The sequence below is a fragment of the Peromyscus maniculatus genome, chromosome 4, assembly GCF_049852395.1.
Source record: "Peromyscus maniculatus bairdii isolate BWxNUB_F1_BW_parent chromosome 4, HU_Pman_BW_mat_3.1, whole genome shotgun sequence".
NCBI classification, from domain to species: domain Eukaryota; kingdom Metazoa; phylum Chordata; class Mammalia; order Rodentia; family Cricetidae; genus Peromyscus; species Peromyscus maniculatus.
In genome coordinates, this window is record NC_134855.1 from 9,618,255 (window position 1) to 9,638,746 (window position 20,492).

The 20,492-nt window shown below is 51.3% G+C and overlaps 1 protein-coding gene across 2 annotated transcripts in view; it reads left to right on the top strand.

The window, feature by feature from the left end:
* Window positions 1–20,492, top strand: part of LOC121828595 (uncharacterized) — a 62,042-nt gene that overhangs the window by 23,853 nt on the left and 17,697 nt on the right. The window contains exon 1 of one of the 2 annotated variants that reach the window (XM_042274950.2): window positions 9,548–10,173. The exons of the other annotated variant lie outside the window; for it this stretch is intronic. The gene's annotated coding sequence lies outside the window, so the exon portion shown is untranslated. Of the gene's footprint in view, window positions 1–9,547; window positions 10,174–20,492 lie in introns of those variants that run through there. 2 annotated transcript variants of the gene reach the window in all.

The window sequence follows — 20,492 nt, forward strand, 5'->3', positions numbered from 1 at the left end:
TTCCTCCTGACTCCCTCAGGACACACTGTATGCAGAAGTACGGGAACACCTTGGCCAAGCTCAGGTCAAAATGGCTCCAGACCCAAGAGCCTGTCGTTTGTACCGACTGCTCAATCACCCATGGGCTCTGGGGCACCCCAGCAGCAGCCACATGGCAGCTCCCTGGAGGAGCCACCTGGTCCCCAGTGAGCAGCAGGGGACCCACCATCTGAATAGAACTTCTGGGTGCTCATTAGTCAGGATCACCCCCAGAAGGCAGGCACCCCCAGAACCTACCTGGCTTTGTTGTTGTTTTTTTTTTTTCCCTTTATGGCTGGGAATAGAGCCAGGGCCTACCACCCTGGGCTCCATCTCCGCCAGACACCCTATGTCTCAACCCTGGCTCGGCCTCCCAAGGGCCTCCAGAACCTCTCTGGCCTTCAAGCAATTGCAACAAGGTTCTGGCCTCATCCCCCTTCTGAAGTGTAACCAGATAACAACAGGGTCTGCACTACAAAGTCCCCAGAGGACCAGAAAGGGATTGGAATCCACTTTGGTTTTACTGGGGAGAGAGGGTGTATGCTCATGCTCATCTATGCTGCACCCGCGTGCGTGCGTGCGTGCGTGCGTGCATGTGCGTGCATGTGTTAAAGCAAGTTAAGGAGGAAAGGGTTTATTGGGCTTACATTTCCACATCCATAGTCCATCACTGAAGGACGTCAGGACAGGAAATCAAACAGAGAAGGAACCGGGAGGCAGGAGCTGATGCAGAGGCCATGGAGGGTGCTGCTTACTGGCTTGTTCCTCATGGCTTATTCAACCTGCTGTCTGTCTCTGTCACTCTGTCTGTCTCTCCTTGTTTTTTTTTTTTTTTTTTTTTTGATTTTTCGAGACAGGGTTTCTCTGTGTAGCTTTGCGCCTTTCCTGGAACTCACTTGGTAGCCCAGGCTGGCCTCGAACTCACAGAGATCCGCCTGCCTCTGCCTCCCGAGTGCTGGGATTAAAGGCGTGCGCCACCACCGCCCGGCTTGTTTTGTTTTTTGAAACAAGGTTTTTCCGTGTAGCTTTGGCTGTCCTAGAACTCATTCTGTAGATGAGGCTGGCCTTGAACTCACAGAGATCCACAAGGTGTGTGTCACCACTGTCTGGCTTCAACCTGCTTTTTCATTGAACCCAGCACCACCAGCCCAGGGATGACCAGCCCTCCCATGTCAATCACTATTAAAAAAAATGCTTGCCAGGTGGTGGTAACCTTTAATCCTAGCACTCCAGAGGCAGAGGCAGGTGGATCTCTGTGGGTTTGAGTCCAGCCTGATCTACAAATCCAGTTCTAGGACAGCCAGGGCTACACAGAGAAACCCTGTCTCAAAAAAAAAAAAAAAGAAAGAAAAAAAAAAGAAAGAAAAAGAAAAGGAAAATGCTTTACACCCAGTCTTACGGAGGCATTTTTTTAAAATCGGGGTTCCCTTCTCTCCAATCACTCTAGCCTGTGTCAATTTGACATAAAATTAGCCAGCACCCTGCCGTCTGTTTGAGACAGGGTCTCCCAGGCTAGCCTCTAGCTTGATCCACAGCTCAAGGATGTCCTTGAATTTCTTTTTCTCCTGCTTCTGCCTCCTGAGTGCTGGGACTACAGGCCTGTGCCACCACACCCAGTTTGTAGGATTCTGGGGGCCTAACTCAGGACTTCATGCATGCTGGGCAAACGCCCCCCCCCCCCCAGTGCCACGCACCCCTCTCCAATCTCTTAATCCGCCTCTTGACTTTAGAGACAGCTTCCTGATTCCAGCCTGAACAAAGCAGGCAGGCCTAGTCTCATGCGTGGGTGTTCCATGCTGGATTTTGCTGTGAGCACAATTCCCAGGAAATGTTTCCTGGAACCACACAGAAGGGCCCTGTGGACACAGGAAAGAGGAAGTTAATCACAGGACAGGATGCGGCAGGGTGGGGGTGGGGAGGGTGGGCGGGGTGAGTAGAGAGGTCATGGTGCCGAGGACACTCACAAAGGTTTGTATGTGCGTGTGTGTGTGAGTGTGAGGGAAGCCAGATGTCAGGTTAGGGGTCATCTTCTCTTGCTCTCCACCTTATTCTTTGAGACAGGATCCCTCCCTGCACCCAGTGCTCACCTGTTGACTAGACGGGCTGGAGAGAGCCCAGGAATCTGCCTGTCTTAGGACTCTACGTTCAGCCACATCCAAGCTCAGGTCTTCTTTCCACGGCAGGCCTTTACCAATTGAGTCTCTCTCCAGTCAGGTATCCCTGTGTGTGTTTTGTGTGTGTGTGTGTGTGTGTGTGTGTGTGTGTGTGTGTGTGTTTTGTGTGTGTGTGTGCTTTTTTTGTGTGTGTATGTGTGTAGTATGTGGTATGGGGGGTGTTTTGTGTGGGTGTGTGGGTGTTTTTGTGTGTGTGTGGTGCGTTTTGAGGGGGTGGTATGTGTGGGTGTGGTGTGTATGTGTGTGTGGTGTAATGTACAGTTGGGGGTGTAGTATGTGTATGTTTTGTATGTGTGTGGTATGGTGTGTATGGTATAATGTACAGTATGTATGTTGTGTTGTGGTTTTTTTTTTTTTTTTTGTTTTTTTTTTTTTTTGTGTGTGTGTATGTGTGTGTGTGTACCCATATGCCATTGCCTCTTTTAAACACATGGGAAAGCTGAGGCCCAGATCCTCTTCCAGGTCCCATGGAGCATTATGACAGATTCAGGGCAAAGGTCATTCTGAAGCCCTTACAATATGCTCTTCATTGTAGACCAGTGTTACCTCCACTTACCCACTGGTCCTTCTGTTTGTCTCTTCCCACCCATCTGAGCTCTCATCAACCCATTTCCCATCTACCCCTTCGCCTCATCACATTCTATCCAATCATCCGTCTGTCCATTACCAATGACCCCAATTCACTATCTACAGACACATCCATCCAACAGTCATCCACCCACCCATCTACCCGCCTACCTTCCTATCTACCCAGCCATTCATCTGTTGTTCATTTACTTAACCACCCATCCACACACTCAGTCACACCTGCCTATCTAACAATCTACCCATTTACACCGCTGTCCATTCACCCATCCACCTGCCCATCCACCCCTATCTATCCATCCCCCTAGCCACTCACCTACCCATCTACCCATTCCCCATCCACCCACCTATTCATCCATCTATTAACCCACCCACCACCCATCCCTCCCCACCTATTACCTACCTACTATGTTTCCACCCACTCTTCATCCACTCAATCTGGTTTTACCCACAGCCATTCTGAGCCTGCTTCCTGTGGCTCCTGCTTCAGAAATGCCAATGCTGTGACCTCCTCGGGTGGACACTATCCCTCTTCCAGTTTCCTACTCTGTCCTGCCTGGTCCCAGAGAGGCTGCATCTGGGGCACAGGACACCCATGCTGACACTTTCCCCAGCACACCTTCCCTGGGTGGGGACTGGCCTCTGGTTCCCCTTTCTCCTTCTCCTCAGGGCTCCTGCCTCTGACTAGAAGGGAGATACTGGACACCCGAGAAGATGGGTAATCATCCGTGTCCTGAGGGCAGGAAGGGAATCAGGGAGGTAGCGTCTTTCATAAGAAATATTAGAAAGCATCAGGCAGGAAGGAGAAGACGGAGGGGCGTTTCTTGAGGTACCCATCGCACGCACCATAAGGTTGTTTCTCCGTGACAACGGTGCCTCCTCGTAATTCTGTACTGGTGTTTCGGCCCCTAAGCACACTTCTCTGATGAGAGAGCTGAGGCTCAGAGTGGGCCAACAACTTTCCCAAAGTCACACAGCTCTCACTACAGCTCTGAACACCGTGGAGGCCAAAGTGTGAAGCTTGCCCATGGCTCCTCACCCTAACCATGTCCCCTCAAGGTGAGGAATGGGAAACTGCCCTTCCGTGCCTCTTGGGCAGTTCTCAGAGCTTTTGATCTGTTAATGTCCTGCCCTCCTGGCTTTCAACAGGGGTCTCCACTCCTGGCCTAGCCAGGCTTCACCCCAGGCTTCAAGAATCAGTCCAGGCCCAGAGCAGGGCTGCAGCCCTGCAAGCTGGGGAGGCAGGAGCATGGCTGTCAGCAGAGTTCCCTTGTCAGCGCCGGCCCCAGCCTCCTTGCTTAAAGATCGCCTCAGGCGCTCTCTTAAAGACGCGAACGCTGCTGCTGACATTTGGGAGATCCTGGCAGCCGATCAAACCCAAGCTGAAAATCGGAGCTGTAGGGAGGGGCGGGCACCAGGCAGCGGGGACCCGACTGCCTGGGCCTGCCGGGGCCAAGGGCGGCAGAGCTAGGGCAGGCCCTGGCTGAGGCTATACCTGCAGACTGGCCTGGCCCATCTGGGTGCTCCACTCCTTTGAGAAGAGGACAGAGCCAAGGAGGAGGGGGAGGGGGAGGGAGGAAGGATGGGGAAGCAGGAAGGAGGAGGAGTGGGGAGGCAGCAGAAGGTAAGGAAGGAAGTGAGTGGGGTGTGTGTGTGTGTGTGTGTGTGTGGAGGACATGTAAACTTCCTACTTCCGTCCCAGTCACCAGGTCCTGGCAAATAATCAGGCTTCTCAGCCAAAATCCAAGCCCAGGGTGAAGAATTAAGCTCCACACAAAGGGAAGGAAGTCCTGGTGTGAGGTACCCAAAGCAGGGCTCCCCAGAAGTAGGGAAGGGGAGCTCTGGGGGAAACTGAGGAACCAGAGGGAGGGTCAACATAGGGTAGCCAACTTGACTTCTGCCTCAGGGACTACTGGCTGTCAACAGAATTTTCAGTGCGGTGGCTCATCCTGCCCCTGCCCCTTCCTTTTCAAAATCTGCCCATCCCCACACCATCCACTGCCTCCACTGTTCACCCAGCCACTCATTCATCCATCCTGCTACCTCCTACCCTTCTACCTGCTGGATCACACATATGCTCTTCTGCCCACACATATCCATGCATCTAGCCACATATCCAATTGTCTTCTCAACCCTTGTTCACTCACCCACAGAGCCTAGCCTTTCCCCCACCATCCAAATACCCACACATCGAGAGCCTTCTCTGAGAAGAGTACTTCTCAGAGCAGGAAAGCCATTCCACCCCAGTGTGGGAGTTAGTGAAGCTAGGAGACACCCAGGTCAGTGTGAGAGGCTGGGTGCTCTTAGAGACTAAAATCAATGTCCTGGAACTCTACAGAAGGCCAAGGGCCAGCCTTTCAGCTGCCTGACACCCACCCTCCAAATAGGTACCGTTCTGCTCTTGCAGGACTCCCCCCCACACACACACACACATAGACCTGAACCTCACAGGTCCTGTGCAGGCTTTGATTTGTGTGTATGGATTTGGGTTTTAGCTGTACCTTCACGCAGGTGTCCTGACCAGTATAGTACCTAAGTCGAGAGAGAGAGAGAGAGAGAGAGAGAGAGAGAGAGAGAGAGAGAGAGAGAGAGAGAGAGTTGGGCATCATTATCTTTGTCTCCTCGCTCCAGCAGCCACATATGTCCAGCATCATTGCACCTGTGGCCTCCATCATGCTTTGGTCTGCCCACCACTGCTCCCTGCTTAGCCTCTGGACTCGGATGGTGTAACAGACCGTTCCCCTGCCCTTCCCAAGCCTACATGCCTGAACCCCCACAGACCACATACATGGAGGAGTCCTTCTGAAATCCAACTTTGATAGCTGTGCTCCCCATTGCCCTCTGGGTAGGGTCCTACACATCCCGTCTTGGCCTGTGTGGCCCCTCCCAAGCTGGCCAGTTGACATCTCTGGGCTCCTGTAAGGAAGGGTCCATCAAGTTCATGACTTTCCATAGTAAATCCACAGTCCCAGTCCCAGCTGAACTGCTGGGTTATCTTGGCCAAAAGCCTAGAAAATTCCAGAGTCTCCAACTCCCTGCTCACCCTCCACCCCCTGCCCCCACTTAGGCAGTGTCACATCCCCAGGAGACCGGTTGCAATCCCAGGTCCCCGGGGTGCGGGGGGGGGGGATATCACTACAGCTACAAGAATATTCTAGCTTCCCACCCCTAGACCTTCTCTGCCCAGATCTGGCCACTTCTATTCGGTATTTGTGCCCTAAACCAAAGCCAGCTGCTTGGCTTCTTTTTCTGCCTACAAAACATTTTCACTCATTTTATGGCCGCAAGAATCTCCTTCCGGTCCCCACATTCTCAGGAATTATTCCCTGGCCCTGACTCAGAATTGGATTGAAGCTGGAAGCTGTCTCTCCTCCGGCTCCAAGGAAAGGGTTTATCTGCTTGTTCCTTGACCTTGAACAGAGAGCTGCAGCAGCCCCAGAGATGATGCAGGTGCTGTGAAGGGACAGCAGGAATGAACTGGTTGGAGGCCACAGCTCCCATGCTCTGCCCCAAGGCCGGGGGTAGACAGGGCAGAAGGCAGGCCAAGCCACGCCATATGCGTAGGAACACAGAAGCAAGCTGCCTCTGTCCTCTGTGGGACCCCAGGCTGGTGTCTGCAGGGCTGCAGCCTGGATCTGCTGGACACCGAAGGCTCAGACACCCCGAGAACTGTCAGGGGGCTTGAGTGGTCCATGCAGAAGCTACCTGTGACTCTTTCAGATCCAGAGCTATGCCTGGCTTCATGATGGAGAGGGGTAGCTGACAGATTAGGAAAAGAAAGCCATCTACTGCTTCCCACCCCAGTGGGGGAGGACAGGGGATTATGACCCAGACGTCTAGTGACATCTTCCCAAGCCTACATGCCTGAACCCCCACAGACCACACATATGGAGGAGTCCTTCTGAAATCCAGCTTTGACAGCTTTGCTTCCCATTGCCCTCTGGGTAGGGTCCTACACATCCTGTCTTGGCCCATGTGGCCCCTTCCAAGCTGATCAGTGAGGCAGGCAAACAGCAGGTATTGTTTATTTATTCCATCAAGGGAGCCCATGACCACTGCAAGGCAGCTTGTGCTCTTTCATGGGGTTTTGAGGGATGGGCAGATGGTCTCATGCAGCTCAGTCTGGCCCCTGATCCTGCTGCCTCCACTGCAGAGTGCTGGGATTACAGGTATGAGTCACCACTCTGTGTTTGTAGTGCTGGGCGGTGTTGTAGAGATCTGCTCCATGGAGTCAACCCACCACTTCAGTGCTCTGTCTCCTGGATGACACTTTCAGAGGGGCCAATTGTCTTCTGTCCTGGCCCTCCAGCCACAGTTGAATGCAGAGCTCAGAGCCATCCTTACAGTGTGTGTGCCACAGTGAGGGGTGGGCGTCCCAAATCTCGGGGCAGGGACTGGCAATGCTCTGTGAACTGCTTGTTGGTGTGACAATGTTGGTGTAGGAATGGGAATGTCACACTTAGAAGCTAGTGCACATACACGTCTCTGCCTACCTGCCGTTGTGACTGTTACACAGCGCTGAAGCTGGGTGTGAGGCACACTGTATAGAGTGAGTTCCATCCCAGTGTAGACTGCAAGAGACCATGTCTCAAACCGTATGACCTTCCCTCTACATCTCACTCCTGGAAATTAGGAAATGCTATTTATTTATTTATTTATTTATTTATTTATTTATTTACTATTTATTGTGCCAAGAGTGAAATCCAGAATCTCCTGTATGCTAGGAAGCCCACTGCCACTGAGTCCCCAGCCAGAAACCATGTTCAAGAGACATGGACTTTGCTTATTTGGTGCCTCAGTTTCCCCACTAGCAAAATGGGAAGAATAGTAGCTCTTCTGCCCTCTTCCCTCTCCTGGATGAAATGACACATTTATAAAAGATTCTGAAGGAAGTGGCCAGGTGCACATCTTCTGTATGTGTACAGTACATGTGTGTGTTTAGATGGGTACGTGTGTGCATGATTGTCTTCTCATGTGTGTGTCAATGTGGGTGCACATGTGAGTGCTTGTGTGTGTGGAGACCAGAGGCTGATAGTGGGGGATCTTCCTCTTGCCAAATTTTATTAAATATTTACCTTTAAAAATGTGATGTGAGGGCTGGAGAGATGGCTCAGTGGTTAAGAGCACCGACTGTTCTTCCAGAGGTCCTGAGTTCAATTCCCAGCAACCACATGGTGGCTTACAACCATCTGTAATGAGATCTGGCGCCCTCTTCTGTATACATAATAAATAAATAAATCTTTAAAAAAAAATGTGATGTGAATGAGGGCCCTGGGCCCCGTTTTGGGTAACTGTTGCCTTGCTTGCCTAACTTGACCTTGATATCCTTCCCTATGCTAATTCCCTCCCAGGTTCCACCTTCCTGAATGCTTAAGGGAAGTTCCTTGTCTGTGTATCCTGCATAATGGGTGTTAACAACTTAGATGCAAGATTGTAAAACATCGTAGGGAACTTCTGCCCTCCGGGGTTCTCCCATTGTGCTGTAAGCCTGTATTTAAGACCTCCTCCCTCCTTCAATAAATGGCATCCGGCATTAAAAAAAAATTATATATATATATATATATATATATATATATATATATATATATATATATATATTTAAAACAAAAATGTGATGTGTATGAATGAGTGTTTCGCCTGGATGTATGTCTGAGCACCACGTGTGTGCAGCACCCACAGAGGTCAGAATGGCATCCGAAGTGTCAGATCCCCTGGAACTGGAGTTAGGGATGCTTGTGCAGCCATGTGCTGGGAACCAAACCCAGGCCCTCTTCAAGAACAGCAAACGCTCTTAACTGCTGAGCCAGCTCTCCAGCCCCTCACCACATTATTTTTTGAGACACAGTCTCTCACTAAACCTGGATCATGGGTAGACTGCATGGTCAGTTGGCCACAAAAATCCTCCTCTCTAGCCTCTGTCTCCCAGTGCCGGGGTTACAGTGCCCTGCTGCACCACACCTGCCTGCTGGGGATCTGAACTCAACTCTTCAGACCTACACAAGGAGTATCTCACCTACTGAGCATGCCTCCAGTCTGACCCATCCAGTTTTCCTCCAAGGGCTAGGGAGACAGGGACAGGATGGGGTGAGTTCCAGATGCTGTATTCTCCTGTCCCTTCAGTTTCTATGACTTTAGTGCATCCAGAGACTGGGGCCTCTGGGACTACACCCAGACCTTGGTGGCTTTCCTAAGGCTCATGGGACACGTCATGTGTCAGCTTACGAATACCTGCCACCCATTGGTGAGGGGCGTGGGAGCCCAGTGGTTAAGGGTTTGGGCATGAGGCATTCATGGGTTCAAGTCCTGACTCTCCCACTTACTGCTGGAGTGGGCCTTGGGCAAGTTACTTAGCCTCTCCGAGCCACAATGCTCCCAGATGTCAGGAATTTTACAGACAACCTGCCCACCTGCAGACAGCCGCTCCCTGACTTGCACTAGGCAAGCCTGATGCCTGCACCCAACAGGGGCTTGTGGGGACTCCCAAGGTCCCCCAACCATAAAGAAGAATGGACAACACCTAACTTGCCAGGTGTTTCTTGCAGAACAATGGAACGGGCTGAAGGCCTGAGGAAGCTAGAGAATGGAGTGAGGCTTAGATGCTGTGCCTCCTGGGTGTGAGTTCCAGGGAACGGAGGGCGTGTCTCTGGAACGTGCTGTTCTTGGCAGAGCAAAAGCAGAGTGGACTGCCTGGACTGCCCTCCCCACATGCAGGCTCTTGAAGCTGCTCAGCAGCCTGCTGTCTCCAGGGGAGCTTCATTGGCTAAAGCACATCACAGGCTATGGCTGATGCCTGGGTGTCTGGGTGAGGCAGGGGGAACTCAGCTCGCCACATGGAGACAGGACAGGCCTGGATAAGTCTCATCACAGCAGATAGGAACAATGACCAACCTACTTGCCATCTGCCATCTTGGTTGCCAATAGCAACACCTCTCTCATGGTGGGTTAAAGATGGCCACAGACTCTTTGTCATCCCCTCATCCAGACGTGGGGCTCCTCCTCCTTTGATCTGAGCCGGCCTGGAGCTGGTTCTGAACAGAGGATGCGGCAGGAGCTGTGCCATGGGCATCTCCACAGCTCAGAGTGTTTCTCCCCTTGGAGCTAGCCACTTCTAGAAACATGTCACCTGTGTGCAAGCCAGGAGAGCCACTTGGAACAAGACGGATGCCAGAGATGAGGCATGAGAGGGACAGATGCATGAAGTCCGCCTGTGGGGACCAGCAGCCCAGCCACTCAGTAAACAACACCCAGCAAAGGACCCTAGTGACACCTGTCTTGATGAGAGACGTGAGAATGGCAGCAGGGAGATTTGTGGTCTCGGCTTGCTGGGGCAAGGCACTGGGGCCCACCCATCAGCACCTCAGGCTGTAGCCTGGTGGGAGACGAGACTTCTGACAAGGTGAGTTAAAACCAAGATGCTGAGCTGGACCCGAATCTAGGATGTGCTTATAACAAGAGGAAGGACCAGGAGGGCTTAGTTGGTAGAGTTCTTACTGCACAAGCTTGAGGACCTGAGTTCAGATGCCCAGTTCCCACATAAGAAGCAAGCTGTCCTGGTGCATACCCAGAAGGTGGAGTCAGGAGGATTCCCAGAGCTCAAGGGCCAGCCAGTCTAGCCAAATTGATGAGCTCCAGGTTCAAGGAGAGACCCTGCCTCAAAAAAATAAGGTGTGGAGTGGAAGACCTCAGCCTCAGACAAGCGAAGAGGTCTCAGAAGAGACCTACCCTGCCAGCTTGGCATGCTGGTTCTTGCCTGCCATCCCAGCACTTGGGGGCTGGAAGTTGAGGAAGGAGGATCAGGAATTCAGGGTCAGCCTTGGCTGCATAGTTAGTTTGAAGCCAGTCTGGGCTGCATGAGACCCTGTCCCATGGAACAAAAAGAGAGAGGAGCTGGAGAGATGACTCTGTGGTTAAGAGTACTGGCTGACAATTTTCTTCCTCCTTCCCTCCCTCCCTCCCTCCTTTCCTTCCTTTCTTCCTTTCTTCCCTCTCTCCTTTCTTCCTTCCTTCTTTCCTTCGTTCCTGTGGCAGAAGACCAATCGGGGCATTGAGTTTGTTGGGCAAACATCTACCACTAAGCTAAATCCCCAATCCATTTTCTGCTCTTGCAGAGGACTTAGATTCAGTTCCCAGCATGCACATGGAGGCTCACAACTGTGGGTAACTCCAGTTCCAGGGGATCCAATGTTCTTCTCTGGCCTCTTAGGGTACCAGGCATGCTCAAGGCACACAGATAAACATGCAGGCAAGCACTCATACACCTAAAAGGAAATAAACAGAAGGGGGGGATGGGGAGGAAGAAGAAGGGAAGGAAGGAAGGGAGGGAGGGAGGGAGGGAGGGAGGGAGGGAGGGAGGAAGGAAGGAAGGAAGGAAGGAAGGAAGGAAGGAAGGAAGGAAGGAAGGAAGGAAAGAAGATCTTAAAGGGAATTCATCTGCTGGGTGTGGTAGGCACGCCTTTAATCCCTGCACAGAGACGGATCTCTGTGAGTTTGAGGCTTAGCCTGGTCTACACAGTGAGTTCCAGGAAACCAAGGCTATTTAGTGAGATCTTTTCTCAAAAAACAAAAACACAGAACCTCGCTTTGGTGAAACCTTGATCCTGCTCTTCCAGCCTCTGGAACCGGAAGAGATGGTCTAAGCGTTCAGTCTGTGGTATTATTTCTGGCGGCCATAGCTGTCCAGTCACACTGGGCCAGAAATAAATGTGGAAGGAAATTAATGCCCCCCTCTAAGTTCCCCACTAAAACAGGGAATATTGCCCCTTTATGAGTCCAACTCCATATCTAGCTGAGGATAACCTTGAACACTTTCATTTTGAGACAAGGTTTTATTATGTAGCCCTGGCTGTCCTGGAACTCGCGCATGCTCGCTCTCTCTCTCTCTCTCTCTCTCTCTCTCTCTCTCTCTCTCTCTCTCTCTCTCTCTCTCTCTTTGTAGACCAGGCTGACCTTGAACTCACAGAGATCCACCTGCCTCTGCCTCCCAAGTGCTGAGCAACCTGTTAGCTTCTTCTCACACACCCCCTCACCCCCCTCCCCCATGTTTCAGGAATTACCCCTCCAGATTTAATCTGGGATGCTCTGAGTCCCTCAGTGCTTTGCCTTCCTGCTTTATTGATAATATTATTTCATTACTTATTTGTGTACTGATTGTTTGTTTATTGCAGTGCTGGAGAGGAACTCAGGGGCAGAAAGGTGCTGTACTTCTGAGCTCCATTCCAATCCCTGGTGGTTTCATTGTCTAAGTCTCACTCTTTAGCCCAGGCTACTCCTGAGTGGGATCCTCTTGCCGAAGCCTGGGATAACAGGCAGGTGACACCTAGACACATCAACCTCAACAAAGAGTGTGGTGACCACACCAGGCAGGACCTCTACCTCAGAGAGAGTGCTGACTGAACTCACACTGAGCATGTCTTTGTCCTGTTGTTTCTCTGGTCTAGAATGCTCTTTATTGACTGGCTTTATGGTCGACTTTGAAAAGCCTCTATAGATAGTTTAAAATTCACGATTGGGCTTCTCCAACAATGCATTTTTGGGGACACAGATGAAGTTAAAATTAAAACTCCTATCTGCTCCAAGATCATGTCATGTGTTCCAAGCACAGATATGTCAGGAGTCTTACTAAAATGTCATTTGTCACTTGGATTTTGTAGACGCAGTTCACTGCCAGAGGGGCCAGGACTGTGTCTGTCCTTCTGCTCTCAGAAAATGGCCAAGCTCCAGGCCTGGCCCTGGCTTCTCACTCTGGTGGGGGCAGGTGAGCTGTCGGACTGGCAGGGTGGGACCTGCCCCAGCTGCTCCCAGCTAGAGCTTGGCACCAGGTCATCATGCTCTTGGGGTTGTCTCTGAATGCACCATGGGCTTGGTCCTCTGGACACTGGCTGCTGGGATCGTCACTTAGTGCAAGCTGACCTTGAACACACTGTGTAGCTGAGGTTGAACTTGAACTCCTGAGTCCTTCTACCTCTACTCTCCCAGTGCTGGATTATAGGCACTTACCATGTCCTGTCTACACAGCTCTGGGCATGGAACTCAGGATTTCATGCAGGCTAGCGAGTGCTCCACCCACTGAACTGCTCCACCCTCTTTCACTGGGCAGGTATAAGCACCAGATGCACTTTCAACTCTGAAAATGTAGAATTTCTGCATCTCCTCTTGGCTTGCAAGCAGGCTACCTCCTCAGGAGCCATATGCCCTCTCCTCCTCCCAGGGCCCTCCGAGATGCAGTCTGCCCCTTGGGTGGCTACTAAACATCAATCAGCCCCACACACCACAGCTCCACAGAGACACTTATTTCTGGGATCTGGGAAGTTAAGATCAAGGGTCAGCAGATCAATGTCCTTCTCAGGAGGAAAAGTCTGCCTGGACCCCGCCCCTTGGCTTGTAGACTGTGAAGACCGTTGTCCACAGCTTTCCCTGTGTCCCAGTTTCTCTTCTAAGGATCATATAAGAGCCTGGTACATGAGCTCACTGTGGTTGGTCATAAAAGGCTACATTGCCTCCAAATTCAGTCATTCGGTGACGTGATAGGGCTAAGGGCATCAGTGTACGCATTCTATGGACTGAATCCCAAATAACGAAACGTGATAAAAAGTGACCAGGTGTGTCAGCCATTTCATTACCTCAATCTCTTCAGCTAAAGCCACAGAAGACCATCAGCTTTGCGGTCCCTCCCTCCTCCCTCCCTTCCTTCTGAGACACTGTCTCATATAGCTGGGAATTTGTTGATTGTCTTGGGTGGCTTTACCTGCCTCTATCTCTCAAGTGTTGAGATCACAGTGTCATCCACCAACCTGGTCTATGTGGCACTGGGAACTGAACCCAGGGCTCTATGGACGGTAGATAAGCACTTTCCCAGCTGAGATGCACCCTCAGGCCTGTTCTGTTTGAGATCTTACTCAGCCTAGGCTAGCTAGTCTTGAATTATTTAGCCAGAGAAGGCCTTGAACTTCTGATCTTCCTGCCCCCACCTCCCATGCCCAGGTTTTGTTTGCTTATTTGCTTTGTGTGTGTGTGTTTATAATTTATTTTTATTCTATGTTCATTGGTGTTTAGCCTGCATGTATGTTTGTGAGGATGTCAGAAGCCCTGGAATTGTAGTTACAGACAGGTATGAGCTGCCATGTGGTTCTGGGAATTGAACCTGGATTCTCTGGAAGAACAGCCAGTGCTTTTAATCACTGAGCCATATCTCTAGTCCCAGCTTTGAAATTCTCATAGCCAGGAGTTTTATTGAGTATTTCTTGCTGTGTAAGACAGACTATCAACTTTACTGCCTTCAGTAAGTGTCTCCTTGTTATCTATTGTCTGTCCCCTAGAGCCCATGCCACACATTTGCTTTGGTGGCCTACTACTTCTAAGTACCATTTTCTGTGTTGGTAAACTCTTGCTAGGTTATGCTTCATAACAAACACCACCTGACTAACAGTAGGTTCCTATGATCAAAGTTTGATTGCACTCAGGTTTAGCATTGGTTGCACTTTGGCTACCCTTGCCCATCACTCTAACACTAACACACACACACACACACACACACACACACACACACACACACACAGTTTCTATTCAGGAATCTAGACTGAGGGCAGAGCTCACAGAGTATATCCCTCAGAGAAAAGACCCAGTATGTGTCAAGTCAAACTGTGCTGAGCTTTTAAAGCCTCCACCATGCACTGGTATGTAGCTACCTCTGCTTGTGTTTCATTTTATACAAGTTACATGAGCACATACCAGCTACTCCTGAGTTTGTTCTTTTGTTTTGTTGTGTATGTGTGTGAGTGTTTGCTTAATATGCTTAATATCACAACTCTTTGTCACTCACATCTTACAGATGGGGTAACTGAGGCCCAGAGAGGTTAGAAAGGTGTATTGAAACGTGTACCAAGAAGTGACAACATCCTCCAGTGGACAGAGGACAGACACACAGAGTGGTGTGGTAGTTTGAATGAGAAATGTCCCTTGTAGCCTCACGTATTTGAACACTTGGTTTCTGGTTGATGACACTGTTTGGGGAACTTTAGGAAGTGGAACCTTGCTTGAGGAATACATCACTGGGGGTGGGGCTTGAGAGTTTGCAGTCTACCTTCCCCAAGTTCTCCTTTAATGCTTCCTATGTGAAGCTGAGATGTGATCTCTCCATTTCCTGCTCCTAGACATTGTGGTCATCCAGCTCTTTGGAACCAGAAGCTAAAACAGACTCTTACTTGATCTGCCTCTGATCATGGCGTTTTATCACAGCAACAGATAAGTGACTAATACAGGTGGTTTGGGATGCTGCACTCAAATAGAGAGATAGCATACACATGTATACATGCACATACATTTATATATGTGCACAGGTGCACATGAATGTATATGCAGATGTGACATGCATGAACATACAGATGTCCACACTGGCACACAGAGAAAAACACATACACCACAGTCTCTGTACTGAGAAGGTGACAGTATGGTTCCCTGGGACTTTGCAATGGGCTGCAGTCTTTGCATGGACTCCTTGTGAGTCCTCAGAACCCCTGCCTGCTGAGGACATTGCTGCCAGGGTTTATATTTGCAGACTGGCAAACTGAAGCAACAAGGAGCTGGCTACCAAGTCAGGCACAAACTTAGAGCTTGGGGCTTCCTGCCCTCCTCCTCCGTGGGCCCAAGCTCCCACGTGGACTGAGGTGGCCCCAAGTTCATGGGGAAGGGGAGGGAGGGTGCCTGAAGGACCCTCCCTACACCCTGTTCTCAACCATGCTCGACCCTTTCCAGACTGTGTGCACTGCCATGGGCAGCTCTGCCTGCCTCTGCGGCCCCTGGATCTGAGGGCCTTCCTTACCAAGGTGGACCTCCAGCCCCTGCCATGCTGGCCTTCCTGAGGCCATTTCTCTCATTCGGCTCTGGCTCTAGAAAAAGCCTGGCCTGCCTCTTGCCTCTGAGAGGAGATGAAGCTTCCAGAGCTGCTTGCCCCTCCCCTCCCTTGTTCCGGCAGGGGTCGTTGATGGCTCCAAAGACCCCTCCTATGTGACAGCAGCTTGTTTTCAGAGGCTTGGGGGTTAGAGGACGAGTTTGGACACAATCTATATGTGTCCCCATCTATTGGGGACCAGGCACTGTACGCAGATATGTGTGACCAATGGAGTATTAGTAACTACGAAGAAAAATGAGGTGTAATAAACTGCCAAACAATGTATAGTATTGGCTAATTTTTATATAAATAAGGCTTTTTAAGTGTTCAAATGGATGGAAAATTCCAACCACACTTGCTTTTCCTTGTCTCTACTGTTTTCCCATCTCCCCCAGCATGGAGCCCTTCCAAGTGCTTGGATGGGACTCAGTTAGGACTGAGAAGCCCCTGAGAGAGACTTCCTGTCCTGGGAAGGAGGACCAGGACCAGGGACACAGGACCACGTCACTGAAAAAAGAGGGCCATTTTGGATGTTTTGCTCTGCTAAGAACTGTGCGTGCCTGAACACTGGAGGTCCCATGAAATACTCATTTCACCAGGGCCTTTGGGGAGTAGATGCCGCCATCTTTTCCTAGGGTTCAGTGTCTCAGCTACAAGGCCTCCTTGGAGACAGAAGCCCCAAGAAGCCACAGAGACTGGAGGCAGGAGAAAAAAAGAGTGGGCCTGGATAGGAACAGAGTTGACATCCCCAGCCAGCATAGACCTAGACACCCAGCCCTGCCACACCCGTTCCCCCCCCCCCAAGGTGCCTAACCAGCCCTGTGAAGGTCAGAGAAGGGCCAGGGGTGGGGGTAGGGGGTGTCACTGAGCTGGAGAGCCTTGGGTCTGACCTCTCCTTCTCCACTCCCTGAGTTGCTGTGCGCTCCAGATACTCTCAGCTTCCCTCCTGGTCTCAGTCTGCCATTGTGTGACCTTGACCTTGCAAATCTCCAGAACTCGGTTTTGGGGCTCAGTGTCCCCATCTTCTCAGGAAGGGCCTTGTCCTGCCGTTCCCTCAGTCCATTTTAGACTTGAGCGGGGAGAGGTTGGCAGGAGTCTCCCGGAACTGGGGCAAATTTGGGGGGCTATGGTTGCTTTCTGGGGTGAAATGTGGTGCCTCAAGACACCACCCCCCTGCACCCAGCAGCCCCAGCTGCCACCCAGAGCCCTTGCCGTGCCGGGGCAGTCCCTTTGCAGACCGCTGGCCTCTCCCCACCGGGTCCCGGCGGGCGGTGGGAGCTGGAGATGTAAATGCGCTCAGCCTCCTTTCTTCTAAACGCCGCCGAAACCAGCCTTGACAGGCTCTGAAAATAAATGGCACCGACTCGCTGGGATTTCAAATTCCGTGATTAAGGGCTGAAGCAAACACTTTCCCTCCCTCCCGCCCGCCCGCCGCCCTCCCTCCGTGGGCTGATAGCGCTGGCGGCCGGGACAGCTTCTTGCGCGCCTGCCAGCAGCTCCGATAGCAGCCGCCAGCGCGCCGCTCCGGGCTGTTTATCAGCGGCACTCACGCCGCTTCAAATCCCTGCTCGGCCTGCACGCGCGCCCGCCGGCACTCACTCACTCACACGGGCGCATGCATGCACATACCTGCACGGATGCACACGGGCGCACAGGCACGAGGCTCATGTGCACAGAAAAGGCATGCACGCGTGCACACAAGGCATCGTGCATGGATGCATGCATGCACGCACACTGGCCCATCTGCCTGTGCACACACAGGACACATGCACATTTGCACACAAGCACCATGCATGCATGCACACCAGCCCACATGCGTGCAGGTGTGCACACACAGAACACAGGCACACGTGTACACAAGGCACCCTGCAGGTACACACACCTGCGTGCACACTCACACACAAGTCCTGGTAGGGCTTTGTCTATACTCCAACCCCAGGAGAGCTGCAGAGTTGAGGGTTAGGAGAGGGAAGGCAGGAGGAAAAGAGGGCAAGAGGGGAGCTGGGAGAGGCTCTGAGCTCATGGTCTCATGGTCGGTTGGATACCTTGGAGAGCCAAGTCCAGGCAGCTGCAGGGCAGCAACAGCCCAAGCCTCCCTCCCCACCCCACTGACTGCTCCCACCCAGGGACTCTGAGCTACCCCACCCTCTCTCCTCCCAGCTGAGATTCCGTGGCTGGTGTGGTGGTGGTGGTGGTGTAGGAGGTGGCTGAGCTCTCGGGCTAGTCTCTACAATAGGCATTCCTGGCTGCTAGGAGACAGGCCAGCTCTGTTCTGGTCAATCTGGAAGCAGGAGCTTGCACAAGATGTGTCTCACGGATGACAAGCGAGAGCTCTGACCTTCCCTGGAGAGGCAGGGCTGATGGGGTGGCAAATGGAGACACCACCTCCCCAGCTCCCAGATACTACTTCAGTGATGTCCTCCCCACATCTGCCATCAACCTCTTCTAGACTCTGCTGATGCCCCTGGATAACATGCCACTGAGATCCAGGTGGAGGGGGCTCCCCTGCCCAGGGGGCCACTCCCATCTCACCAGGAGTGACACTGGCTGGACTCAGAGGCACAGCCTTAAAGAACCTGCTCAGAAGAGAGGCAGGCACGGCTGCCTGGGTGACCTCTGGGTGCACACACCCATGACCTGCTAGCATCACCCACACTGGAGTAGACAGATGGCAGGGAGCCCCCTCAGCACCCATCAAAGCCTGTCCCTGCCTTAGGGGGACCCCTCAGCACCCGTCAAAGCCTGTCCCTATAGTCCTATAGTACGACTCTGAGTCATACCCATTTCACACCATTTTATAGAAGGGGAAAGTCGAGGCTCTGAAAGCAGAGCCACTTACCCAAACTCACTTATCTGGGAAGAGTCAGATGCCAATTGCCTCATTTTACCCCCAAAGTAGCGATGTCCCAGAAACTTTATTTTGTTGTGTGTGTTGGAGATGGAGCCCATGCACATTCAAAGCCACATAAATACTCAGATTCCAATGAGGATCCATGAGAGCCACATTTCTGGTATGGTAGCTCAGATCCTGGGGAGTCTTTTTACTTATTTTTAATTTTATTTGTGTATAGATGTCCTGTTTGTGTGTGCATGTTGGAGGCCAGAGTTTAGTCTCAATTTCATTCTTCAGGAGCTGTCTGCCTAATTTATTACTATTATTATTATTATTATTATTATTATTAATTTGTTTGTTTGTTTGGTTTTTGTTATTGTTTTGTTTTTGAGTCTGGGTTTCTCTGTGTAGCCCTGGCTGTCCTTGAACTCATTCTGTAGACCAGGCTGGCTTTGAACTCAGAGATCCACCTGCCTCTGCATCCCAAGTGCTGGGCTTAAAGGCATTTACCACTACAATCCAGCTTTTTATTATTTTTTAAAATTTTTTTTGTTTACTTAGTGCGTGTGTGTGTGTGTGTGTGTGTGTGTGTGTGTGTGTGTACCCAAGGATGCCAGAAGAGGGCGCTGAATCTCCTAGAGCTGGAGTTGCAGGTGGTTGTGAGCTGCTGTGCCTGGTTCTTTATATAGATGCTGGGATCTGAACGCAGGCCCTGGTGCTTGCACACCAAACACTCTACCTAGGGCCCATCTCCCCACTGAGTCTTGAAGTAATCTTAAGTTCAGAATGGGCTGCTTTTACCCTCAAGTGATTGACCCTGCTCTGTCCAGTGGGAGCCTCCAGAAACAGGAACATGAGAATGCAGGGAGGGAGGAAAGGGACATTCTCAAGACCACAAAGCAGGGCATTTTGTAAGGTAACATGCTCCCTCACTCGTCTGCCACAGATGCAGATACTCTGGGGACTGGGTGGCCAGGCTGAATGAAGGAAAACTCTGACCACTTCAGTGAGCACCCACCTTCCTTTCTTCCTCCATTCCTTTCCTCTCCTTTTCCTCCTCCTCTTCTTTTCTTTTTCCATTATTTGACTTTATATGTATAGGTGTTTTGCCCATGTGTATGTCAATGCACAATGTGTGCACTTAATGCTGCAGAGGCCCAAAAGAACGCGCCGCATTCCTGGGAACCCGGGTCACAGGTGGTTGTGAACTGTAGTGATGGGAATGGAGCTGGAATGGAACTGGGTCCTCTGGAAGAGCAGCCAGTGCTCTTAACCTCTGATCCATCTCTCCAGCCCCTCTTATTTTTTTAAGACAGGGTCTCATCTGGTCCAGGCTGGCCTGGAACCCAATTGTAGCTGAAGATGGCCTTGAACTTCTGAACTTTGCATGCCCTAAGAACAGTGAGTCAGAGTCTAACTGTGCTCCCATGTACACACAGACCGTTAGACCTCACCCACTGTTCTTAGAGGCCTCGTGCCCCTGGGGGTCTGGCATTGTACACCTTACACTGGAAAAGCAATGGTTTCCCTTTGCAGACATCCAACAGCAGGCAGGGGATGTCTCTGGGACCGTTGACTGGGGAGTCAGCTCTGGGGAGAAGACAGAGTGCTGGGGATCCTGGTGACACAGGAGAGCCTGGGGTCCCACTCACCTGCACACTGTGAGCAGAGGAAGATGAGTGGGTCCCAGACAGCCAGGGGTGCACAGGAAACTTGAAGATGGATAAGGAAGGCTACCACCATGAACTCACAGTGGAGCCTTTCCAGACCTAACCTGTGTGGCCTCCCACACATACATCCCAAGCCTCCTGTCTGAACTTCTTCTACTATAGAACCCAGAAAGACTTAAGTTTTCTGTTAGGCATCCCTTGCAGCTAGGGTGCCCCAGCTCTGGGCAATGGAATAAAGGCAGAAGAATTTCCTTCCTGAATCTAAAGGCAAAATTTCATGGAAAATAACCTTCACCTTTTTCCTTTTATTTCTGATTAGAATGTGG